Genomic DNA, 27,586 nt, shown 5'->3' on the forward strand with positions numbered 1-27,586 from the left:
AAATACTTGCCATCAGACTTTGCCTGAAATACCTATATATTTGGGTGAATTTCCCTCTTCTCAAGGTCTTCAAAATATCCTGAAGTTCCTGCACCTGCCAGGAAGTGACCTTCTTTATTCACCAGATAAGGCTGCTCAGAACTCTGTAAGCAGGTGGTATTTCCAAAAGGCTCTATTGGCTCCATAAAGTCAATCTGAGTTTCTTAAGGCTGTCTGGTCATGAATCTGTGCCTGTCTCTCTCAAATATGACATGCTAGTTAAAGCTTTGGTAATGTAACCAGTGTTTCCAATGGTGTCCTGTCATAAGGAGAACAGAGTTCCATTGAACTTATGCAAATGATTATATTACTATGAAAGAAAGAACACCCACTGAGAGTTTCTGAATTTCAAAGGGTTCAGGTAAGGAGAAAAGTTAAATGTTTCAATTTGGTTCCCAACGGAATACGTTATCATAGTTTTGTAGTTATAGATATCTTAAGAGAAAAAAATGTCCTTAAATCTAGAAAAGCAAATATTAGAGAACAAATAATATTCCAAACAAGAGTCATAAAAAAAATGATAATCTTCCTCAATTCATTCAGTCCCATGTTACTAATTCTTATTATGCTTCAATGCAGCTTTCCCATTAGTTCTGGAAATTCTTATCCACTTTAATTTTATGATCTTAAGGATATGAAAAGCCCTTTTCATAAATCTCCTTGAAGACAAAACTCATTCTGGAAGAGCATCAGAATGATAACCATAAATGATAAAATACTAAAATTTGGACATGGTTAAAGATCTGATGAAAGTTTGTGATAATGCAATTAACAAGGAAATCCACTTATTTCTGTGACACATAGCATTTTAATAATTTGAATGTCAAATGATGACCTTATACCAGAAGATATTTAAAACTAGAAATTTCATGTAGGTTCTAGAACAATTATAGCATTATCCAAACAACGTAACCTCAGATTTATCATCATTTGTTGGGCAATGCTTCCCAAGTAACTTAACATACAAAATAAACAAGCCTAGTTAGTTGAAAAGACTTCATTTAGAATTCAAATCTTGGAAAGTTTCAAAGCACATGCCTATATAGGATCACAGATTGGTATTAAAAAACTCAATATTTAATTAAGCGTGCTGGCAGTAAGAGATTCTACAGAAGGTTTTACAGTTGTTCACAAAACTTAGCTCCTTCAATATTGAGAAATTTTAACTTTCTTAAGTAATCAAAGACCTGATAAAGACAAAACATGGAATCTTTGGTTTTCTGGGCAGATAAGAAAAAACTTTGTTTACAATTTCTTTTTTGTTGTTGTTTGTTTGTTTGTTTACAATTTCTTATCAAATGCAGACCAATAATCCCCCCCCAAAAAAGCTGTCTTTTCAACAGAAAAGCAGAATTTCAATCTTACACCAGTATACTTTTAAAATCCACCTCTTTCAGTTTTACTCCTGACCACATATAAAATTTTTTCCAAAGATTTCCCTTCACAAACCTTATATGCAACTCTCTTTTTCAGATTTTTGTCCTAAGCCTTTTCTCTCTAAACAGCCAGTCTGGTTTTAGGGCCCAGTTACTTTATTTCCCCCCTCAATGAAATCTATTACCATTTCTTATACCCTCCTTAACATTTCCTACTTTGCTACATACAGACTTTCTTTCCTTATCATTTCCATCAGTCTTAATTACAATGTAGCAGGATTTTAACTTAAGAAACTTTAGTCTCCAGTGAAAATTAAGTAGTAACTGATGTGGAAATGGTTCAGAGCCAATAGCCAAGAAAGACTTCTTGAGACGTTTTTGGTGCAAACAGGTGTTTTTTTATTATAGCACCAAGACAGGGCGTGTGGGCAGAAAGGGCTGCACTGGGATTGTGAGGAGCAACTGATTATATACTTTGTAGATGGGAGAGGTAAGGACAATGGGAAGTTTCCAAAAAGCTGAGAAAACGTACAGGATCCTGGAGGCCTAGCTGCTGTATGTTAAGGTTGCTTTTCCTCCTGGCAAGGTAGTAACATTAAAACAGTTGGGAGTTCCTGGAGGAATGTCCTACTCTGCCAATCTCAAATATTTGTCAGTGGGCTGCAGGTTAGAAGGAAATCGAATTTTATCTACATTTCCTTTTGCCTTTGTTCTCTACATCATTCCCCACTGAACAGTTCTGACCCTTAAATCTTTAAGGCTGTTGAGGGCAGAAGGTCTCAGCTTCTGTAACTTCTTCCTGCTGAATAGGGGTGTAGAGATGTCCCTACTTATGGGTGAACATTGGTCAGTTGGGGATAAATATCTATATATAGAGAGAGAAAGAGTTACCAAAGGCAGAGTCAGGCAATCCAAGGTGGGCAACATATATTAATCTCCTTGAGTAAGAAGGACCATTTGTTGGCTTGAAGCTTTGGCAATGAAGGAGTCTCAGCACCAGGCAGGGAGACATTGGAAAAGATAATAAAATAAAGTTGTTATTATTATGAGAAAGAGAAGCCTGAATAAAAGACCTTTGATAGTTGACCAAAATCTTTATCCAGTCCAGGAGCTTAACCCATCACTGAAGAAAAGAGAGATCATCTAAAGTGCTAATTTGGGTATTTATTAGGGACCTCCTTATGCCAAATTACTTTCTAATGCTACAGGTGTGGAGGAAAAATGGATCCCAAACGATCATACCAATGAAAAATAGATCATGTCCATCTTTATTTTAAATTGGGAAGATTGGCTGGAGTACTGATAGTTGAGGGAATGCAACCGTGAATCCAGGCAAAACCTAAGGTACAACGACCTATCCATCCTGGAGGAAGCCAAGGCCATAGATTAGTCCCACATAACCAGTGGGTTCCGTTTGGAGCTAGCCATCTGATTCCAGGTCGCCTTCTCCAGTCAGTAGCAAACCAGTCAGTAGCCTGGAGTACAATGTTTTGAGAACATACTTCTAATGATAGCCATCCTAAATGGCGTGTGCTATTTTCCCAGGTATCATATGTATGATTTCTTTGTTCCCAGCATAAAATTGCCTTTTGAATGAGCTGTGCAGTGGTGGCTGTGAGCCATAAATATGCATCCCAAATCTGATACATGCCATCCTCAGTATAGCGATAAGTAGGGGTTTGTAATTTAGGCACTCGTTGGTGGGCATCAATTTGTGGGTTTGTAAATTCAGTTAATATTTTAATAGTTTGAGGATATGAAAAGGTCCGGTTATGTCCTGGTAAATGGCATGTCCTATTGACCATGGGCCAGGAAAAAACATTCTGATTAGTGATAGACTGGTCACGAAACAGGATATCATTATGTATTATTTCTGAAATGTAATTATACAGAGAGTGCCAATCGGTGCCTTGTATAGGGGAAACCCACCAGGGTAACCTAGATGTACTTGACAGAACTCCACAAGTTGTTCGATTTTGTAGTTTAGCGTAATGTTGTGCCCATTGTGGAAAGGAATTACAAGCTAAGATAGATGAAGAGAAAACAAAAAGAAAATATACAACCTTCATTGTCGTTTGAAGAGGAGTTTGAGATCTTCTACAGGTTCACAGGAATCAGAACGCACATTAATTTGCTCATGGGTTTCCTGTGAAGGAGTTACAGGTTTTATTCTAGATATATGAGCCCAAAAGAGTGCCCCTCTAATTTTACTGCAGTTAGGAGTACATAATATGACCCAATATGGACCTTTGCATTTTGGACTTAAGTATCCTGCTGTATTTGACTTCCAGTCGTTTAAATAAACCATGTCTCCAGCACTTACATGGGGTGGACATTTATAGTTATCAGATGTTGGGAGCACATGATCAGTATACTTGTTAAGTAACTCATGAATCACACCAGCCTCGAGTGAATAATTTAATAAAGCACTACAGTCTTTATCTATTGATAGGTCTACAGTGAGAAAAGGCTTTTCATATACAGTTGTTGGGGGAATACATCTCATTTTCCAGTTGTATGGAATGCCCAAAGGTCTCGTTATTATCCTCACAGAATAAGAAGCAAAAAGATTGTCTATACATGTGCTATTTCTCTGAAGTTTATCTCAAGTTGTCCAGCATCAGTTTTTAAGATTTTAGGGAAAAGGGCAGTTTTAGTTTCTAATGACTTTAAGTCAAGAAAGTGGAAGAAGATTGGAAACCTTAGAGAGCCATAGCCAGATATTTGAGGAAACCAGAAGAACTCAGGATCTAGCCTAGTTAAAATTTCATTCTACAAAAATGTGTTTTTGAAACATAATTTCTCAGGGTGCCTGGGTGCCTTAGTTGGCTAAGCATCATGATCCCAGGGTCCTGGGATTGCATCCCACATTGTGCTCCCTGCTCAGTGGGGAGCTTGCTTCTCCCTCTCCCTTTGCCCTTCCTCGCTGCTCATGTTTTCTCTCTTTCAAATCATGATCCCAGGGTCCTGGGATTGCATCCCACATTGTGCTCCCTGCTCAGTGGGGAGCTTGCTTCTCCCTCTCCCTTTGCCCTTCCTCGCTGCTCATGTTTTCTCTCTTTCAAATAAATAAATAAAAATCTTTAAAAAAAAAAAAAAAGAAATGTTATTTCTCTCTAATTACCTTCATTTCCAGAGATAGCCAAATCAAAACTAATTCAGTTGCAAAACAAGTCCAATCTTAACAAACTAGGCCTAATTATTTACATAAGCTCACCAAGAACAGTGATTGATCATACAGATCTTTTAAAATTTGCTTTGCTAGAAACTTTTTTTTTAAATTAACATATAATGTATTATTTGCCCCAGGGTAGCTTTGCTAGAACTTTTTTTAAGGAATCTTGATTGAACTTTTAGTGGCTTCTTTAGGCCAGAAGCCAAGCCAAGTGTTTGCCATCAGACATGCCTGCAATACCTGTAGATTTGGGTGAATTCCTCTCCTCAAGGTTCCTAAAATAGCTTGAGGTTCCTGCACATGCCAGGAAGTGACATTCTTCACTTACCTGGTAAGGCTGCCAGGAACTCTATAAGCAAGTTACCAGGCTGATATTTCTAAGGGGCTTTATTGGCTTCATGTTTCATAAAGTCAGCCTTGGTTACTTTAAAAAAAAAAAATATTTATTTGACAGAGAGACAGCAAGAGAGGGAACACAAGCAGGGGGGGGGTGGGAGAGGTAGAAGCAGGCTTCCCGCGGAGCAGGGAGCCCAACATGGGGGCTCTATCCTAGGGTCCTGCAATCAGGACCCAAGCTGAAGGCAGATGCTCAATGACTAAGCCACCCAGGTGCCCCTCAACCTTAGTTCCTTGAAGCTGCGTGGTCATATCTGAGTCTATGCATGTCTCTCAAATATGACATTCCAGTCAAATCCTTGGTAAAATACCCATACTTACAATGGTGTCCTGTTACAAGTAGAACAGAGTCTTATTGAACTTGTGCCAATAACTATGATTGCTATGAAAGACCGTACACTCAATGAGAGTTTCTGAATTTCACAGGGTTCAGGTAAAGAGAAAAGGTAGGGGCACCTGTGTGGCTCAGTGGGTTAAAGCCTCTGCCTTCAGCTCGGGTCATGACCCCGGGGTCCTGGGATCGAGCCCCACATCGGACTCTGCTCAGCGAGGAGCCTGCTGCCCCACCACCCTCTGTGTGCCTCTCTGCCTACTTGTGATCTCTGTCTGTCAAATAAGTAAAATCTTTAAAGAAAAGATAAAGTCTTCAATTTGTTCACAAATGAATATTTTATCACATTTCTGTCAGTCATGAGATATCTTAAAATACCCTTAATCTGGAAGAGCAAACATTAGAGAACCAGCAATGTTTCAAACAAGAGTCACAAAGACCATGGTCCTCTTCCTTAATTTATTTTTAGTCCTAAGTTACTAATTCTTTAGTTTGAATGCAACTTTTAGTTAGTTCTGGAAATTTTTACCAATTTTAGTTTTATGATTTTAAAGATATCAAAAAACCTGTATTTGTCAAAAAGCCCTATTCATGAATCTCATTGAAGATGAAACATGTTTTGGAAGAGAATAAATATAAAAGACAAAAGACTCGAAAATGGGCATGGTTAAAGATCTGATGAAAGGTTGCAATGTAGCTGGCAAGGAAATTTGGTCATTAGCATTAAGCGAAAACCTTATTGCCAAAACATATTAAAATTTCAGGAATTTTGTATATATCTGTATGTATATATTTGAACAGTTATAGCATTTACCCAAGCAATACAACCTAAGTTTCACTATTATTCGTTTGACAGGTCTTCTAGAGTAACTTAACATACCAAATAAACAAGCCTAACTGGTCAAATTGTATTTACATTTACAATGTAAAGCTGGAAAAATTTGCTTAAAAACCTCAGAAAATTATAAAGCACATGCCTAAATAGGATTTCAGATAATTACAAAATTTAATACTTAATTATTTATTTAACCAAGGTGGTAATAAGAGATTCCAAAGGCAAATATGTAGGTTTATTAGCAAAATTTAACTCCTTAAATAGTGAGATTTAAGTAATCAAAGACCTGATAAAGACAAAGCATATAAACTTTGGTTTTCTGGGCAGACAAAAAAGAATAAAAAAACTTTGTTCATATTTTCTTATTAAGGGCAGACCAACAATTTAAGAAAAAAAAAATTTAGCAGAGAGAAAAGCAGAATTTCAATCTTATACTGGGGTACTTTTAAAATCCATTCATTTCAGCCTTAATCCTGATCACATATAAAATTCCTGTCCAAAGGTTTCCCTTCATAAACCTACAACTTTTTCATTCAGAGTTGCTTCCTTTATTTCCATCAGTCTTAATTACATGTAGCAGAATTTTAACTCTTAGAAACCCTAGTCTCTAGTGAAAACTAAGTAGTAGCCAATTGTGAACCATTAAACCAGACTTCTTAGATGGCAAACTTATGAATCTATAAGCACAAAGCATGTTTTCAACAGACCCAAATATTCTTAGTTTCTGCAATAAGAAACCGAAAGTGCAAACCTATGTTCAGTAATCAATGCTGCAGCACTTTATCCTATTTGGGAACGACCTAGATGTCCAACAATTTGAATACCAATTGATCATCTGAGCAAAACTTTGAAGTTTCAGGTTACCAAAGACTTTGAAAGCTGTCTCAACAATTACCCATGAAAACTTTGAGACATACAAAATCCAGCATCGTTTTAAGTCATCTTTTTGCTAACAGAGTGCAAAAGTGATAACACGAGATACTTTGACCTTCAGGAATCCCTGGTGGAATCGAAGTTTCAAATTTAAGGCTGATAACTCTAAAGACATGTCTATTTTAATTAAACCAACAAACTTCAATTAGTTTAAATACTGAATTATGGTCCACCCGAATTCACTGTGAAAGTCAGTCCGTGTGTTTCCCCATTGTCAATTTTTGCCCGGGATACTGCTGGGGAAATCTCAAGTGCCTGGTGTAAGCACAGTGGGGCACTCTGGACTCCTTGACAGTGAGGAGAGGAAGAGGAGTCTGTGATGCTGGAGGCATCCAGATGGTAAAGGAGCCAGTTCTGTAGGCTGCTCCCAAGGTGGAGCAGAACCAGGAGGAAAGGGAGGGGAAGGCAGAAAAGGCGAGATGCCTCCAGGAAGGCTGGAGGTGGATAAAAGCCAAGAGAGCAGAGAAAGGGGTTCTCGGGGGACCTGGATTTACTTGGAGGAGGCCTATTTAGATAATTTATCACCCAGTATGTCAAGAGGGAGATTAGCAACCTGGGCAAATGGACCAGTTTCCTGCAGAAGAGATCTAACCTATACAGGAGATCAGTCCTTTCTCAAATATTAAAATCTGAATTGTTTCCAGTGAGTTAAAAGGCATTCCAAGGAAGAGTCCTTGGGAACTGAAGTAGAGAGACAGTGCTTTACCAAAAATCCTCCCTAGACTCCCAGGTGGCATCGCACACAGCATATGTCAGAAGTTCCAGGCATCAAAAGGGACCGGAGGAGTCCCTCAGACGAAATCACTATTGACCACTGTCCCACTGTAAAGGCCCTGCAGGAGGGATGCCAGCGGTCCCCACCACCACCCTTCCCCATTGCATCCTAAGCTACAAATGGGTGCTGGTGAATGTACTGAGATATTGTGTCATGTCTTGCCTTGCCTTTCTGGGAAGGCTGTGCCCCGAAGGCCATGAAGAACGCTCCATTTTTAACCTACTAAAACCATCAGCTAAGTTTCACAAGGGAAAACTACCCAATTTTGTAATTTAAGCAGTCAGTAGGGCACATTGATGGAAAACAGGAAAGACAGAAATCCATAATGGTTTAAGCAACATTCCAATATATGCAGTTCTTATAGCCAACTTCTCTAGGAAGTGATCCCTATTAGGTCCTCCAATAATGGGTCCGTGACCAAAGGAACTTGAGACTGATACAAAGCGAAGGTCAAGCAAAGCCTTATTTCGCGCCAAACATCGAGAATCAAACTGACCGGCCAGGGCTGTCTCTTACAAAGAGGTGACCCTTCCCTGCCTTACAGACTAGCTTTTAAGGGCAAAGGCCATGTGGCTTTGGGCCTGGCCACGCACAGGTGGCCAATGAAATTGTAACACACAGAGAAAGCTGCATAGTCCTGCTAGCTCACACTTAAGTGACCAATTGAATTACAATCTACCCTATAGTAGATATTTGACCTAGCCTATCACCTTGGCTAGAATTGGTGCCCAAAAGGTGCCCAAAGGGCAGGGCCCATACTCCTTGGTAGCTAGGGAGACAGTATGCGCCCCCACTGACTGAATGCCTCCACCTGGCCTGACCCACCCTTGTATTTGGGCTTTGTTATCTGGGACTGGTTTCCGGGACTTGCTTTTAAGTAAGATCCCTGAGGGGGTGGGGGGGCAGGGTCAGTTTAAGTTTTACTGCATAAACAACAAAATCACTGTTTAACCGGATGGAATCGAAGGAATCACTCTGGCTAAACAGGCCCTTACAATCCCCGGGTGGATTTTAATTCATTCGGGTACTGGTTTTGGCTGGCACCAGGTGGAGTTTTTGTGGCCAGAAGTGGCTAGACTAGGAGTGTGGAGAGGATCACATTAGACCAACTCGGAGGAAACCTCACACAGGTGTCCTAGGACCAGCTGTCGTCCCGGTGACTTAGGTGGTTGTTCCATGCCCCAAACAGACAACTTTGCATAAGGACAGGAAAAAAGAGAGGGCATCAAGTCTCTGGGCCTATTACCATTCCAGCCATGGTACTAACTTCCAGCCAAAAGGCCTCTGTTCCTCCCCCATAGAGTAGCCAGAGGCTAGTGGACTGCAGTCTGAGCAATTGACATGAAGTGTTTCAGTGAGACCATACTCCTGGAAAAGCCCCTGGAATGAAAATAAAGGAAGAGAAGAGGAATTACTCACCAAATTTGCACCAAGGCTTCGAAGTCCAGATGAGAACTCTCAGGCCTCACGCTGTGATGCCAAAATGATGTGGAAATGTTGAGGTTCAGAGCCAACAGCCAAGAAAGAATTCCCGAGACGTTTTTGGTGCAAACAGGTGTTTTTTGTTATAGCTCCGGGACAGGACCTGTGAGTAGAAAGGGCTGCACTGGGATTGTGAGCAGCAACTGATTAGATACTTCGGAGATGGGGGAGGTAAAGACAATGGGAAGATCCTGAAAGGTTTTTCACATGTTAAAGAAGACTTACAGAATCCTGAAGGCCTAGCTATCATCAAGCAAAGCATTAACACAAGACAGTTGGGAGTTCCTGGAAGACTGTCATACTCCGTTGTCTCCAGTATTCGTCAGTGGCATGCAAGTTAAGAGGAAGTTAAGAAGGAAGTCTAATTTTACATTTCCTTTTGCCTTTGTTCTTTACATCAGTAAACAATTGTGAACTGGGATGCCCGGGTGGCTCAGTCGTTAAGCGTCTGTCTTTGGCTCAGGACCTGATCCCAGGGTCCTGGGATCGAGTTCTGCTTGGTGGGAAGCCTGCTTTTCTCTCTCCCATTACCGCCTGCTTGTGTCCCCTATCTCATTGTCTCTCTCTGTCAAATGACTAAAATTTTTAAGGAAAAAAAAATTTTTTTTTAATTTTTATTTATTTATTTATTTGACAGAGAGAGATCACAAGTAGGCAGAGAGGCAGGCAGAGTGAGAGGGGAGAAGCAGGCTCGCTGCTGAGTAGAGAGAGCAATGTGGGGCTCGATCCCAGGACCCTGGGATCATGACCAGAGCTGAAGACAGAGGCTTAACCCACTGAGCCACCCAGGTGCCCAGAAAAAAAAAATTTTTGAACTGTCTGTTACACCAGAATAGTTTTGATTGGTAAATTTATTAATACATTTCATAATTTCTAAAAACATATCATTTCCCATAGTACAGTCTTTCAGTGAAGCATAAAGCCTGTTTACTAACAGACTCAAGTACCACCTCAGTTTCTCCACAATAAGAAGCCAAAAGTGCAAACCTGTATCACTAATCTTTCTCTTATTTGGAAGACTTAGATAGTTAATGAATTCAATCCAGTTTATCATTTGACTTGACAAAACTTCCAAGTTTCAGGCTACCAAAAATTTTGAAAGTTGTTTAAAAGTTTTACCTATAGAACTTTTTATTTACTTAACCTGCTCATTCCTAACAATGACCCATAAAAACTCTTAAAAGACAGACAAAATTCACCATCATTTGAAGGCACCTTTTGTTGACAAATTGCAGCAAAGATAGCATGAACTTATTTGACCTTTAGTAAACCAAGGTAAAAGGTAACTCTGAAGACATGTCTATCTTAAACTAACAAACTAGAATTAGCTTTAATACAGAATATATTGCCTTTGCACCCACTGAAAGTCAATCAATGTGTTCCCCACCATCAATGTTACTTGAGGCACCTGTGGGAAAATTTGAAGGGGTGGTTCAAGTCCAAAGGAACCCTTGGGCCCCTTCACATTGAGTTGGGAGATCCTCCAGTGTGGACCTCAAAAGAAGGTGGCCCAACAGCTTGGGGTGCTCTTCTCTCCTTGACAATGAGGAGAGGAGGAGCAGGAGCCAATGGCGTCAGAGGCAGGGAGGATGGTGCAGGACCAGGTTCTGTCAGCCCCAGCCAAGCTGGTGCAGAAACAGGAGGAAAAGGAGGTGGAAGCAAAGAGGTGAGGAGCCACCAGCAAGGCTAGAGGCAGATAAAAGCCCAGACAGAAGAAAGAGGAACCCCTGCCCATCGTTCCTGTCAGTCAACACGAGTTTTCTTGGGAGACAGAGTCTCCCCTGCACTGAGATTGCATTTAATCTGCTGAACCAGTGATTTTTGTTTCCTTTTCAGGCCTTTTCCCAGGTAGATCGGGAAGAGAGAGTAGAACAGAGGGGACGTGAGTGAGCAACTCTCCAGCACAAGGAAGGAGAGAGTTGGGGGGAAACTCACGGATGAAGAGGTCATTCCAACTACTATTACCTTATCCCTTCGTGGTCTCCCCAAGATGTTGCCAGGTTAACTGGGGAGACCCTGGCGACTGGGGCCTTGACCCAGCCAGACCCAAAAGAGTGGCCAAAGGTTCTTGGTCTTGTCATGAGAAGGAATTCAAGGACAGACATGCAGCAAAGCGGATGAGTAACAGAAGTGGGAAAGTTGATTAAAGCGAAAAGTACACTCTTTTTTAGAGATCTGAGAGCAGTCAGGCTAAAGAGAGAGCCGCCCATCCTGGGGAATGGGTTTCTATCTTTTATTGACAGTTGTTCACTAGGGGGTGGAATGTTTATTATCTAGGGCAGGAAGTAGGGTTTGGCACTTTTTTAAAAAATCCAAACTGACTCCGTTGTGTTAAGAGACAGCCCGAGAGGGAATCCTTTGGGGCTGAGGAAGCTGATCCCATAGTTAAATCCAAGAAAATGAGGAAAATATATTAACCAAGAGTCCATTACCAGAATTCTCCTTGGCTTCCGAATAGTGTCCCATCAGGAATATTGCTGAAGGTTCTTGGGGTTCAGAGCGGCAAGAGGCGTCCTTCTTCCTGAGTGCTCTGACACCCTGACCTCCCTTTGCTTCCCCCTCTCAGCTACAGTAGGTGCCAGTAGATGGACTGAAATGCCACCAAGATGAAGACTGCCTCTTGGGATTTTGAGGGAGTCAATATATTTGGTGACCGAGTATAATATCCTTTGTAAGCCTCTAGATGAAGTACTAATGGATGAGGTGGCCGTCCTGGCCTTCTTTGAGAAGGGGCAGCTTTTTATACTGTACTGAGCATCCTCTATCTAAGCTAAAAGTATCTTTAATCTAAAAGCACAACCCAAAACACCAAGTAGCCCATCCATGGGTCAGAAAAAGGAGAGACATGAAGAAACAAAAGTATGGGACGCCTATTTAATACAGGCGACTTTCTCATGAGCTTTTTCCATGATCTAGTCCCAAGGGAGCAGTCTCCTGTTGGGTAAATGCCTCAACTGGGTAACAGCTCCAGCCTGTCCCTTTCTAGAAGCATGTGGTCCTGTTTATCTTGGATTTTATGCTCATCAGGAGCTCTCACCAAGTTATTGAGAAGGAAACTTTAGGAGTCTTAGGATTCACGGCCGTTCTAATGACCCATATGACTGTCCAGTATCCGAGCAGAATACAGGTATTCAAAGAACAGGTAAAACAGGCCATTGTGATGACCAAAGTACTAGTGTTCAGCCGGGTGGCAGGCGTCTGTCTTCTCTGTAGTATAGCCACACACAGGAGAGTTTCAACTGAGCACTCAGACAAGGCACATTCTGAAGGGTCTTACCATTCAGGACATCTCTGAAAAAGAACAAATAAGAGCCAAAGACGGGGGTGGGGGGAGGGGTGAGAGTAAAGACTTACCAAGGTGTACGGAAGCTCTTGGATTCTTTTTGTCGCTGTCCCTGTACTGCCCCCTCCCCAGAATGATGCAGGGTCGTCGAGGGCAGCAGTTAACAAAAGATTCTTGAGACCTTTTTGGTGCAACTAAGTAAGTTTAGCTAAGTAGCACAGGAACAGGACTCATGGACAGAAAGAGCTGTGATTTTTGCTGTGTGAGGCTTGTGGTTTATATACTTAGTAATCGAAAGGGGGCATGCAGGGAATGTCAGATTACAAAAGTTTCTTTGAATTTCCTTTACATTCCACTTGTGAAACTACTTTTGCAAGATTCCTCTGGTGCTTAACATGCAGTTTGATATTAACTATAGGTGAGATATACAGGCAGTCATGAGACCCTTAAAGAGACACATATTTGAAGCAATGGGAACATATTTGATGCTTATCAATACGGTATGCACCTTAGGTCAGCCTTTCGGGTGGAGGGTAAACATTTTCCTGCTTCTGTCCCTCATCAATTTCACAATCCTACTGAATGGCTTTCGGGTCCCTTGTAAATGGCATTTCATCATCCTGGGACACTTTTCCCTTTGTGCCTACCCTTCAGCCCTTTTACTGGCCCACTAACGAAGTTCTCAGGCTTAGCATTTAACCCCAGGGAATTTCTCAGCAGCATCTTAACCTGAGTTATTACCCTAGTCAGGAAGTAACCAGGCACTGTGAATGCTGCTCTTCAAGCCGGTGTCCTGGTTTTGAGTGGGTCATATGCAGGTGTTGCAAATGCATCTTTGCTGTGTGGCTCAGGGTTTTTCTAGACTGTTGGCACTCTAGGAGACTTGGAGACTAGGGGACTTCTCGAGCAACCTAGCAAGAAGATCACGTATGTTGTTGATACAGTATTTGGTATCTTTGAGGGCAATTTTTGGTGCAGAAAAGAAGAATTAGAAATTACTATGCATTTTAAAAATGAATGTTTGATTTATTTGGTTTACAAAATTATTCTTCCATAAGTTTTAAAAAATAGTAAATATTATCTCCTAAGAGTTTAACAATGTAGGTATGCATTTTAAGTTTTCAAGGCTCTCCTTCAATGTTTGCTGAGTCCTTAGACAACAATTAAAGTAAACTTATAATAAAGTGAACCTATTGAGAGTTCCAATTCTACACACAAACTTAGGAAGATGTCAACTGAAAATTAAGGCTAAATCCATTTCTCAGGTGTACACTTTAGATTGGATTTATGAGGCTGTGCTCTAATAAACAAAATCCTTTCCAACATTCAGTTAGATATGCCAATTCTTAACATAAAAACACTGATCTTATGGTTTTAATTTTCATATCCTAGATCCACTAAATCATTTCAAGGCTGAAAAACAGGTTCGTATTACACAAGACAGCTAACTGAGGTTTCTTATGACCTCAGTAAAATAGATGCCAGAGAACCTGACAGATGACAGAGGCCATATTAGAGGACAAGACTGGAGCCAAGATTTAGCCAAAGATGTTTTAAGAACCATTTCCTCAAGGGGGCCTGCCCCTGAAGGATGAGGACCAAATATATGCTCTGTACAGTCAACTCACTATCAAGGAGATGAGCATGCTCAGTTTTCTCCCCAAATTTGCCAGTCAAGTTATTCTTCTGCCCAAAGGCAAAATGAAGACAGGAGCAGAGAAAGGCCCAGAGGTCCACTAAATGATTTCTTACCCAGGATGGAAATATCCAGGTTGGGGAAATGTTCTCATCAAATAGCCCTATATGCAAAATCCCTCTGGTCCAAATTACATACATTACCTATGTCTTCCTACTTCTCAGAGAAGTCTGTGCTTCCCACCTGAGTCAATGACTGAGTTGGACTATACATATATTTGGTTTTATAAGATAAGTTTCTGTCTTTTTTTTTTTTTCAAGATTTTATTTATTTATTTGACAGAGATCACAAGTGGGCAGAGATGCAGGCAGAGAGGCAGGCAGAGAGAGATGGGGAAGCAAGCTCCCCGCTGAGCAGAGAGCCCAATGTGGGGCTCGATCCCAGGACCCTGAGATCATGACCCAAGCCAAAGGCAGAGGCTTAACTCACTGAGCCACCCAGGTGCCCCAGTTTCTGTCTTTTTCTGTAAGTACTCTTTAGTGAAATCTTCAAGTATGGAAATGTCTTTTGGAGTAACTCTCAAAAATGTTGAACCTGATGGTATCTTGCATCTTTTTGTATTCCAAGAATCCTATAACTCTTTTAGAATAATACTACACAGAATTTGGGGTATCTCCAATCATTTTGCCTAACTAGTGGCCACAACTTTGAGGTGTTTCTATAGAAACCTATTACCATTGGGGATTTCAAGGGGAATTTTTAAAATTAACATATAACGTATTATTGGTTTCAGAGGTAGAGATCTGTGATTCATCAGTCTTATGTAATACCCAATGCTTATTACATCACATACCCTCGCCCAGCCACCCCATCCCTGCCCCCAGCAACCTTCAGTTTGTTTCCTAAGATTAACAATCTCTTATGGTTTGTCTCCTTCTCTGTTCTCACTTTGTTTCATTTACCATTAGGGTAAAAAGCGAGTAGTACAATTGCTAGGTCGTAGGGTAGCTCTATTTTCAACTTTTTAAGGAACCTCCATACTGTTTTCCAGAATGGTTGCACCAGCTTGCATTCCCACCAACAGGGTAGGAGGGTTCTCCTTTCTCTACATCCTCGCCAACATCTGTCGTTTCCTGACTTGTTAATTTTAGCCATTCTGACTGGTGTGAGGTGATATCTCATTGTGGTTTTGAGTTGTGTTTCCCTGATGCCAAGTGATGTGGAACACTTTTTCAGGTGTGTATTGGCCATTTGGATGTCTTCTTTGCAGAAATGTCTGTTAATGTCTTCTGCCCATTCTTTTTCTTTTTTTTTTTTTTAAAGAATTTATTTATTTATTTGACAGAGAGAGATCACAAGTGGACAGAGAGGCAGGCAGAGAAAGAGAGAGAGGGAAGCAGGCTCCCTGCTGAGCAGAGAGCCCAATGTGGGACTCGATCCCAGGACCCTGAAATTATGACCTGAGCTGAAGGCAGCGACTTAACCCAGTGAGCCACCCAGGCACCCCTTCTGCCCATTTCTTGATTGGATTATCTGTTCCTCGGGTATTGAGCTTGATAAGTACTTTATAGATTTTGGACACTAGCCTTTTATCTGAGATGTCAGTTGCAAATATCTTCTCCCATTCTGTCAGTTGTCTTTTGGTTTTGTTGACTGTTTCCTTTGCTGTGAAAAGCTTTTTATCTTGATGAAGACCCAATACTTCATTTTGCCTTTGTTTCCCTTGTCTTTGTTTCCCTTGCTTCTTGCTAGACAGCAAGAAGTTGCTGCAGCTGAGATCGAAGAGGTTGTTGCCTATGTTCTGCTCAAGGATTTTGATGGATTCCTGTCTCACATTTAGGTCTTTCATCCATTTAGAATCTATTTTTGTGTGTGGTATGAGGAAATGGTCCAGTTTCATTCTTCTGCATGTAGCTGTCCAATTTTCTCAACACCATTTATTGAGGAGATTATTTTTTCCATTGCATATTGTTTCCTGCTTTGTCAAAGATTAGTTGACCATAAACTTGAAGATCTACTTTTGAGTTCTTTATTCTGTTCCATTGATCCATGTGTCTGGTTTGTGCCAGTACCATACTTTCTTGATAATTACAGCTTTGGAATAGAGCTTGAAGACTGGCATTCTGATGCCACCAGCTATGGTTTTCTTTTTCAGCATTCCTCTGGCTCTTTGGGGTCTTTTCTGGGTCCATACAAAGTTTAGGATTATTTATTCCATTTCTATGAAAAAGGTTGATGGTATTCTGATAGGGTTTGCATTGAATATATAGATTGCTCTGCAGCATAGATGTTTTAACAATATTTCTTCTAATCCATGAGCATGGAATGTTTTTCCATTTCCTTCTATTTTCCTCAATTTCTTTCATAAGTATTGTGGTCTGAAAATATGCAGGGAATAATCCAAATCTTTTGGTACCAGTTGAGACATGATTTGTGACCCAGGATGTGATGTATTCTGGGGAACATTCCATGTGTACTCCGGAACAATGTGTGTTCTGTTGCTTTGGAACAGAATGTTCTGAATATATCTGTGCAGTCCAGCTGGTCCAGTGTGTCATTCAAAGCCCTTATTTCCTGTTGATCTTTTGCTTAGATGATCTGTCCATTGCAGTGAGTGGGATGTTAAAGCCCTCTGCAATAATTGTATTATTGTCAATGTGTTTCTTTGATTTTGTTATTAATTGGCATATATAATTGGCTGCTCCCATGTTAGGATCATAAATATTTACAATTGTTAGATCTTCTTTTTGAAAGACCCTTTAAGATGATATAGTATCCTTCCTCATCTCATATAGTCTTAGGTTTAAAATCTAATTTGTCTGATATGAGGATTGCCACCCCCACTTTCTTTTGATATCCACTAGCATGATAAATGGTTTTCCACCTTCTCACTTTAAATCTGGAGGTGTCTTTGGGTCTAAAATGAGTCTCTTGCACACAGCATATTTATGGGTCTTGCTTTTTTTCCAATCTGATACCCTGTGTCTTCTCATTGGGGCATTTAGCGCATTTACATTCAGGGTAACTATTGAAAGATATGAATTTAGTGTCATCATATTGCTTGTAAATTGATAGTTACTGTGTTTTGTCTCTGTTCCTTTCTGGTCTGTTACTTGGGGCTCTCTCTTCACTCAGAGGACCCCTTTCACTATTTCTCATAGGGCTGGTGTGGTGATAGCAAATCCTTTTAGTTTCTGTTTGTCCTAGAAGATTTTTATCCCTCCTTCTATTTTGACAGCCCAGCTGGATAAAGTATTCTTGGCTGCATATTTTCTCATTTAGCACCCTGAATATATCATGCCAGTCCTTTCTGGCCTGCTGGGTCTCCATGGATTGGTCTGCTGCCAATCTAATATTTCTACCCTTGAAGGTCAACAGACCTCTTGTCCCAAGCTACTTTCAGTATTTTCTATTTGTTCCTGTGATGTGTAAATTTTACTATTAAATGTCAGGGTGTTGACCTATTTTTAATGGATTTTTTTTAATGGATTTTGAGGGGGGTTCTCTCTGCCTTCTGGATTTTGATGCCTCTTTCCTTCCCCAAATTAGAGAAGTTCTTCACTATAATTTGCTCCAATATACCTTCTTCCCCTCTCTCTTTCTTCTTCTTCTGGGATCCCGATTATTCTAATATGGTTTCGCTTTATGGTATCACTTATACCTCAAATTCCCCCCTTGTGATCCAGTACATACACTGTTTATCTCTTTTTCTCAGCTTTTTTGTTCTCCATCATTTGGTCTTGTATGTCACTAGTTCTCTCTTCTGCTCCATTTATCGTAGCAGTAAGAGCCTCCATTTTTTATTGCTGCTCATTAGTAGCCATTTTGATTTTGACTGGTTAGATTTTATTTATCCAGAAAGCCAGCTGGTATCTTTATAATCCTTATTCTGAACTCTAATTCTGATATCTTACTAATGTCCATATTGATTAGGTCTCTGGCAGTCAGTACTGCCTTTTGTTCTCTTTTTTAAGGTGAGTTTTCTTTTGTCCAGAGAAGAGTAGATGAATGAGAGAACAAAATGCTAAAAGGGTAACAATGACCCCAGAGAAATATACACTTAGAAAAATCAGAAGAGACCTTAAACCAGGGAGAAAAGGAAAAAAAAAAAAAAAAGAATGTGATCAGGCTGGTGAATAGAACAGAGCCATACATTGGATTCTGGGTGTATTTTGGTCTGTTAGAAGAAACTGCATCCCAAAATTATTTTAAAGACTCTTTATCTATATCTGTATCTATATATATATATATATATATATATATATATATATATATAATTTTTCTATATATACATAGAAAAACAAAGGAAGAAAAATTCAAAAAAGAAAAAAATGGGGAAAAAGCCATGAGTCCTGTGCTGTATTCCCCTAGTGCTGGCATTTTGCAGTTCTCATTGACCGTTAAACTTTGTCTTGGCTGAATGTTCTTGCTGATCTTCTGGGGGAGGGGTCTGTTGCAGTGATTCTCAAGTGTCTTTGCCCGAGAGGGAATTGTACCACCCTTGCCAGGGGCCAGGCTAAGTAATTTGCTTGGGTTTGCTCTTGGGAGCTTTTGTTCCCTGAACGCTTTCTGTACAGCTTTGGAGGGCAGGAATGAAGATGGCAGTCTCCCAATCTCTGCCCCACAGGAGCTGAGAACTTGAGGCCCCTCTCCTCAGTGCGCCCTCGGAAAGAAGCAGTCAATCCCTCCCATCTTCCTGATCTCCGGCCGCACTCCGAGCTCATCAGGCCTGTGACTAAGCACTTTTATCACTGGCATATGACCCTGTTTGGAGTTTCCAAACCCAGGAGATCCCTGCAGTATGCTCCCACACCACTCCTCCCTGGGAAGGAAGGGGAGTCTCCCCAGATCTGCCACTTTTTGAGTCTTTGCTTGAAGAGCAATGGCCTGACTATGGCACAGATGTTGGTTTATGGCAACCCTGAGCTGAGAGCCCACTCCTGGGCTCCATCTTTGCAGTGGCTTCCCTGCTCCAATATCTGGGAGCTCCACTGCACTCAGGCACCCTCAGTCTTCCTGTGACTCTGAGAGTCCTGAGACCACACTGTCCCAGTGAGGGTTCCACCCGCCCCCCAACCCCCAACCCTGCTTAGCCACCAGAAGGATGTCCCTCAGTGGAGCAGACTTCTAAAAGTTTCAATTTTGTGCTCCTCTGCTCTATCACTTGCCAGTAGCCTGGTGATGGAGGTTCCCTCACCCCACAGTCTCTCTTTCCAAATATCACCTCGGATTCACTTCTCCACATGTCCTACCTTCCAGAGACAGGCCACTTTTCTGTTCATAGAGTTGCTGCTATTCTTTTCTTTGATCTCCTGTTGAGTTTGTAGGTGTTCAGAACCATTTGATAGCTAGCTAGCTGAATTCCTGGGACCAGACAAAATTTAGGTCTCCTACTCCTCTGCCATCTTGGACCACTGATCTGAACATTTACTTTTCAATATAGAAATGTATATTTAGAAAGGACTTAGAAACATGATATCAATAATTCAGATGTGTAATAGACACATTAACTGGGACAGCTTCCTTCTCACCATGACCTTTTCACTGTGGCCTCTTCTGTGTTGACCCAGCAAGACACCCCATCTCTTGCTCAAGAATTTGGAACTTGAAGATAGTGACCAAGAACCTAAGTTGCATTCATGGGACCACTTGGAGAGAAGCTCTACCAATGGAATTCTCTGGAGTTGACCTACTTCCTACACTTCCCAGATTGATTCCTTTGATTTTAAGATCTACCCTAACAACCTTCCAGTTAAAAGCTTTTCCTTGCTTAAGAATGTTTCTGTTGGGGGTGCCTGGGTGGCTCAGTTGATTAAGCATCCAACTCTTGATTTTAGTTCAAGTCATGATCTCAGAGTCATGAGATGGAGCCCTTCATTGTACTCTGCACACTAGGAGTGGAGCTGCTTAGGATTTTCCCTCTCCCTCTGCTCCTCCTGCCCCCCAGTTACATGCTCTCCCTCTCTCTCTTTCTTAAAAAAAAAAAATCTGTTTCTTTTGCTTGCATCAAAAAACACCAATACTAAATTGCTTATAAAATGCACTTAAAATCAGGTCAGGGATATTACAACATGTTATAAATGGTATAGTAATTAAAACAGTGTGGTACTAGCATATTCTCATACATATCTATGGTATGGGTTTGCCTGAAATAGTCCTAAATGCACAAAATGTAAAGTATAAGATAAAGATGGTGTTACATACTAGTGTGAAATTGTTATTAGATAAATGTGGGAGCAACTGGGTAACTTAGCTCAGCTTGTTATAACAAATACCACAGATGGGTTGTCATAAACAATAAGCATTTATTTCTCAGGGTGCCTGGGTGGCTCAGTCGTTAGGTGTCTGCCTTCAGCTCAGGTCATAATCTCAGGGTCCTGGGATCAAGACCCACAGTGGGCTCCCTGCTCAGCAGGGAGTCTGCTTCTCCCTCTCCCTCTCCTCCCCACTTGTGCCCCCTCTATCTCAAACAAATAAATAAAATCGTAAAAAAATAAAATAAAATAAACTTTTATTTCTCATCGTTCTAGAGGCTGGGAAGTCTGAAATCAGGGTGCCAGCAGGGTCAAGTTCTCGGCAAGCGCCTTCTTCCAGGTCACAACGACCCATGTTCACATGATCTTTCTTTGGTGTGTACACACAGAGAATGAGATCTCTGTCTCTTCCTTTCTTTTATAAGAACACTGATCTCATCATGGGAACTGTACTCCCAAGACCTTACCTAAACCCAACTGCTTTCCAAAGGCCCCACCTCCAATACCATCATGCTGAAGACTAGTTAGGGCTTTCACATAAACTTTGGGAAGGACACAAACTTTCCTCCCACAGTATTAGCCATCTGAGAAAGAATAAAACTGAAATCATACCTCATACCTTATACAGAAATACACTTCATATCAAAGATTTAAATACAATAAAATTAAACTACAAAATTACCCCTAAAAAGAGAATTATTTTTTAATCTTAGGGTAGGAAAGGCCATTTTAATTACAATTTTAAAGTTTTACAACTAGTAAAGAGAAGACTGATGCATTTTACTACAAAACCAAAATGTGAATATGGGGATTTAAAAAAAAAATTATAAACAGTGAAAAAGACCTGATACGTTGGAAAAAAATTATTTTTATATCTGTAAGAAAAAGAATTACAACCTGATAATAAAATAATTGAAGTATATAAATGGATTATTCAAAGAAAAGGAAATGCCAAAGACTATGGAAGATTCTTAACCTCTCTCAAAATGAGAGATGCAAATTAGAATACGAACACATAAAAGCATGAAAATACCGTTTGGATGTATCAAAATTGACAATGATCAATATTTTTCAGCTACAAAATGTTCAAAGAGTTCCGCAATGTTCAAAGAATTGTGTAACACCTAACACTGAAAGGTTGCAGGAAACCAATCATGGGTCATGTGGTTTTCCACGATCTTTCTGCTGGAGAGGGGCACAGCTGGCAGATCTGCATCTATCCAACCATGTGTCCTACAGATACTACTCACAAGGGCATCCACTCAACATTGTAATGCAAAGTCTTGGACCTAAGTGTTGAACAGAGGTAGGTGAGTGAGCGATGGTCCATTCTTATAATGGAATAGTGGTGCAGAATAGTGGGGACTGTGTAAGATACATTGTTAACAGACAATAGCAAAGTGTAGAATTATGTATAATATTCTACAGTTTGTGTAAAACAGAAAAATTTATGTACATATTAGCTTGTATGCAAATAAGTGCCTGAGGAAGGAATATCCAGAGAAATGAAAACATTGGCTGCCTCCAGGGAGGGGAGATGAGAGGCGGAGGGACAGGGTAGGAAGGAGACTTTCACTTTATGCCGTTTTCACCTTTTAATTGTGAGCCATGTGGATGTATTACCTTAAATAAAATTTAAATTTTAAGGGGTGCCTGGGTGGCTCAGTGGGTTAAGCCACTGCCTTCAGCTTGGGTCAAGATCTCAGGGTCCTGGGATCAAGCCCCGCATTGGGCTCTCTGCTCAGCAGGGAGCCTGCTTCCTCCTCTCTCTCTGCCTGCCTCTCTGCCTACTTGTGATCTCTCTCTCTCTCTGTCAAATAAATAAATAAAATTTTTAAAAATGAATAAATAAAATTTAAATTTTTAAAAGACATGAAGAGATATTCTTCCTAAAAATGTCCATTTTGCAGAAAAAAAAAATAATAAGTCTCTATGGGTAACTAGATACCCAGAGTCTCTGATAAAAATCTTAACCTAAGGAGTCTTGATTATAACTGATAGACTCCACCTGTTGATCTAGTCGTGTTTTGGATAATGACGTATTTTCAGCTCTCAAATTCTAATAAATTATTTCCAGATAGGATCCAAGATTTGAGCAGTAAGATTTTACGGCTGGTAGTCATGTGGTTCGTGCCTTTTACTATCATGGGATTTACTTCTTTGTCCTTACAGAGGCGGTCAGGAGTATAAATTCAGTCCCTAACGTGCATTTAAACAGCTATATTCCACTTCCTTAAACTAATCAGAACCAACAAAAACACCAGCTAGAAACCACGCCTTCATTTTAAAATTCCAGGAGAAGGATCTTTAAGAAGAATGTATCTGTGGTCCCAAAAAACATGCTAAGCAGTAGATCGCATCTGTTGCTTCATTTATAATCTATGAGATGACTGCCTCTTCATGGCTTTTCCACAGCCCCAGCCGGTCCCTCCTGTAGGGCCTCCGTCACATTCTTGACTTGGAATTTCCCTGCTATTGCCAGTTTCACAGAGAACTCGTATATTTGGCCAGACCCAGAACCCCCAGGGTGGGGAGGAGGAAACACAAGAGTGTAATCATTTTAAGGTAATTGTTAATTTATTAAAGCAAACCTTGTCAATCAGAGTGTTTACCACTCTCCCTTTTGTGAGTCGTTCTGAATAGACATACCAGATTTCCTCCAAGGGACCTTTTTAGGCAAGTACAGAGCTTCAAACAAAGAACTCCTTCCAGAAGGGCCCGAAGTACAGACTCTTAAGTGATTCTTGGGGCTAGTGGCAGGATGCCAGCCACAAAGAACACATTCTCTTATTGATTAGGAATCTTGAATGAAATTCAAGAGGTGCAGGTGTTGGGCAGTTCTGGAGACAACATTCAGACAGAAGAGCCCCCCTGCTTTTCCCTGCGGCTGCATAGGAGTCTAGTGGGCAGAACGAGGCGTGCCCACTTTGGCAAAGAAGCACGTCTCCTGCATGTGTATCACCTGACCGCCGTGGCTTTTTGTCATTTCTCCCATCCCTCTTCTGTTTTCAAGGTCTCGACAAAAAGAAAAATAAACATGCACTTTTCTTTTTAATGCTCGATTTTCCTGATGATTAAGGGCTCATAAAACAGATTGAAAAAACAACTCACATTTCATCCTGAAATTCAGCTTTCCTGCTAGAAAACAGGGAAACTGAGCAGATAGGCCTGGCAGGCAAGGCTGGGGATTCTCCTCTGGGTGCTGCAAGCCCAGACTAGCCGTGGTAGAAGACACCTGGGAGCTGCCCAAGGTCACTGCACGTTCTGCGGGACGCGTGGGGCGGGCAATGTGAGTGGGCACAGAACCTGTCCATGGTGTCCCATCACCAGTGCGGGCTGGTACCCTTCCCAATCATTCGCCTTTCGGTCCACTCAATGTGTCGTGTGTCTTGTCTGATTGCACCATTGTTGCCCCATGGCCACAGTGCTGAGGAACTAAATCAAAGTCATGCACGTTAGCTCGATCCTTGTATGGGGACCAGGAGCCCAGGTAGCCTGATGCAGGCTGGTTTCCATGGGCTGGGCGCAGACAGGGTGGGCCAAAGCTCTCCTCTCCTGGGTATTAGAACCAGGAGCTGCAGACAGACTGGTGGCTAGCAGAGGGGACCTGGCTTCAAGAATCACACGAGGGGGCGCCTGGGTGGCTCAGTGGGTTAAGCCGCTGCCTTCGGCTCAGGTCATGATCTCGGGGTCCTGGGATCGAGTCCCGCATCGGGCTCTCTGCTCAGCAGGGAGCCTGCTTCCTCCTCTCTCTCTCTGCCTGCCTCTCTGCCTACTTGTGATCTCTCTCTGTCAAATAAATAAATAAAAATCTTTAAAAAAAAAAAAAAAAAAAAAAGAATCACACGAGGAAGAACAGTGCGGCCCTGATGGGTCCTTTGCAAGCCCGAATTGTGGAGAAACAGAAAATGTAAGGAGAAGGTGTGAGAAGGTGAGAAACTACAGAAGAGGGCGTGAGGAAGCTGACCAGTCCCAACTGCAGAGCAAAGCTTCCAGAGGTTCGGCTCCTGTGGCTGAGCCCTTTGGACCTGCCTTGATTCCAGAATAATCCTCACTCTTACTGTTTCCCAGCTTTGCTTATGTATAGGTGCAGGTGTTTCCTTGCAAGGAACTTGGTTTTTGTTTTTGTTTGTTTGTTTTTTGAGCAGTCTTGGTGAGTCTCTGTTCTTTATATTCCCACATCCTAAGTAATACAATGCCCTCCCAGTCGTTTTCTCCCCACAAATGGACAAAACTGAATCAGAATGAACTGTTATTTTTATTTTTTATTTTATTAAAATATTTTATTTATTTATTTATTTATTTGACACAGAGAGAGAGACACAGCGACAGAGGGAGCCCAAGCAGGGGGAGTGGGTGAGGGGGAAACAGGCTTCCCAGCAGAGCAGGAAGCCCAACGTGGGGCCCGATCCCAGGACCCTGAGATCATGACCTGAGCCAAAGGCAGATGCTTAATGATGGAGCCACCCAGGCGCCCCTGAACTGTTATTTTTAACTTGACAATGTGTTGTGAGAAGTCTTCTAAATATCACTGAAACGTCATAGAATTTCCTTGCGAGGTAACCAGACTTCTGGACAGTTGTCATCAAAAAGCACAGTCCAGCGTGTTGCTCTCCGGCCAAACAAGTATCAGCACAGAAACCCACTGTGAAGTTGAGCAGCATTGTCTCCCAGTCCGCCTTCCCTGGAGCCGCGCCAGCCCTGGCCCTTGGGCATTTACACCTTTCCAGTAGACCCTCAGTGAGTTCCAGCGACGGCTCTCACTTTCTCTGTCCCAAATCCATTTCTCAAGAGCACAGACATATTGGAACTGTCAAAAGGTCCTGAGAATGAGCCACAGAAAAGCAGGCAGCATCGTTTAGAGTTCTGCTTGTTCTGTGACATTTTAAAAAGAGCACATCTGTCATCAAGATAAAAAAACTGCAAAGCTGAGCTCTTCGGTCTAACTCAAGCGAAAACGACCCTGCCGTTGAACCATCTCCCAGTGCTATCAAGAAACAAGAAATGCAGGCCATTTCAACAACTTCAGTTACCTTCTGCCTATACCTTTCATGCTCCTATGGCTTTGAACTGTTCCTGAAGGGTTTTTCCATGGCAGCTACAGCCAGAAGGGGGGTTAGCCCCACGGCAGCCGTGGACCTAAGGACCCTACCCCGGGGAGCCCTGGCATTTCAGGTCCCATGGGAAGGCACTGGCTGTATCTTGAACCCTCTGAGCCCTCCACCACCCCGCGGAGTTCCTCACCTGAGCTGGATGGTGGTGGCGTCTGTTCCTGCCGTTGGGGACCTGGGCCAAGCTCCATCCCCATCTCTGCGCTTAGGGGAGGTGATGAGAGCTGTCACTGTTTCGAGGTCCTTGCCAGGAGCACTCATGGGTGAACACTGAGAAAGGTCCATTGTGTCTGACCTCTAGCCGCTGGCTTTATCTCAGAGCACAGACAGCCTCTCGGGCACCATCTTTCCTGGGTCGTGGTTTGGTGGTCAGGCTGCTGTTGGGAGGGTGAATGCCGTGACACTTGTCACCACCTGGCATGCAGTTTCCATGGTACTCAACCGGGGTTTTCCCCTCTCCCTTCTCTCTTTGTTTTCCCTGGGGTCATCCAGAAACCTGGGGACAAGAAAGAAATCGGAAGGCCGTAATGCCAGCATCGTTCCATTGACAATGTGTCTTAGGTGTGTGGTAGGGAAACGAGGAAGAAAAACGGGGCTCTCTTCGCACACTCTCTGCAGCCGGAGTTACCTGTCAGCCGCCATGCCTGCGGCCACACAAGGGTTACACGGTGGTCAGAACTCACTGGGCTGATCAAAAGGAACGAATCGGGCCATTTGCAACGGCGTGGGTAGAGCTGGAGGATATGATGCTGAGCGAAATAAGTCAGTCACGGGAAGACAAATACCATATGATCTCACTCATATGTGGAATTTAAGAAACAAAACAGATGCACAGAGGGAAAGGGAGGGAAAAATATAAAAACAGAGAGGGAGGCAAACCATGAGAGAGTCACCTCCAGGGAGAAAACTGAGGGTTGCAGGAGGGAAGGTGGGTGGGAGATTGGGGTAACTGGGTGCTGGGCATTAAGGAGAGCACTTGATGAATCACTAAATTCTACCCCTGAAACTCATAATACACTATATATTAATTAAATTGAATTTGAATTAAAAAATAAAAGAAAAAACTCATTGGGCTGAACACTCAAAACCCACGCATTTTGTCATATGTTCACTATGTCTTCAGGGTTCTTTTTTTTTTTTTTTTCAATAAAAGTTAAGCCCCCAGAACAGTACCACATCCTGCAATGTTAGGGTGGAAATAAATTCGCCTTTCTCATGGACTCTGTGACTTGGACCTGGGGGCGCTGGTGTTCCTTCCCACCCCAACTTCTCACCCTGTCTCATTTGGCCAATGTGCAGCCTGCTGGCCGATTCCTCTGTCCCTGGTCCTGGCACCAACCCTTCATCTTGCTCGTGGCCACCAACTGACCTTTCAAAATGCAAATATTTCCATGTTACTCCTTGCTTAAAGTCCTCAGTGACTTCTCATCTGCTACTGAGAGGGCAAAATCCAAGGTCCGCGTGGTATATGAAGCCGTCCTCCGTGAGCTGACTCCTGCTGCCTGGCTCCCATCTCCCTGCTCCTGAAACACAAACTGCTTACAATGCCCCACACTCCCAGTTTGCCCTCTGCCGGAATTGCCCTTTCCAAAATTACTCAGTTGAAGTCGGTGCCAAGACAAACACATAACCGTGCTTCTGGGCTTCCGAAACAGTGGCCGAGTGTTGTACATTCTCCTTCAATAAAGACATTTCCCTCATTTTGTATCCAAGCCTGTGGTGAAGGTAGAGAACTGTGCTGGGGGCCACAAGCCAACATTTAAGTGCAGGTTTTGCCCCTTGCTGATGACACATCCTTGGGTTGGTCACTTAGGATGCCTGAACCTTCCTCTCTCTTTTGTGTAAAGCCAGGGTTATAATTATTGACCTTAAAGGAGGAGGAACGCATGAACTGTTAGATGTCAGGCAACTTGGGGAACTGTTCAAGGCTGCACAAACGCATTCTGATCTTTTTTTTTTT

The 27,586-nt window shown here is 42.0% G+C and overlaps 2 long non-coding RNA genes across 2 annotated transcripts; both read right to left on the reverse strand.

Moving 5' to 3' along the window:
* Positions 1-1,790: 1,790 nt before the first annotated feature.
* On the reverse strand, positions 1,791-9,673 carry LOC116571678. The gene is made up of 2 exons (XR_004277945.1): positions 9,280-9,673; positions 1,791-3,561 (listed from the first exon to the last, which is right to left on the reverse strand). It is a non-coding gene; the product is annotated as an uncharacterized LOC116571678 (long non-coding RNA).
* A 15,250-nt stretch (positions 9,674-24,923) lies between these two features.
* On the reverse strand, positions 24,924-27,310 carry LOC116572360. Its single transcript, XR_004278273.1, has 3 exons — positions 26,996-27,310; positions 25,760-26,122; positions 24,924-25,502 (listed from the first exon to the last, which is right to left on the reverse strand). It is a non-coding gene; the product is annotated as an uncharacterized LOC116572360 (long non-coding RNA).
* Between the last annotated feature and the right edge of the window lie 276 nt (positions 27,311-27,586).

The sequence above is a fragment of the Mustela erminea genome, chromosome 13, assembly GCF_009829155.1.
Source record: "Mustela erminea isolate mMusErm1 chromosome 13, mMusErm1.Pri, whole genome shotgun sequence".
Taxonomy (NCBI): domain Eukaryota; kingdom Metazoa; phylum Chordata; class Mammalia; order Carnivora; family Mustelidae; genus Mustela; species Mustela erminea.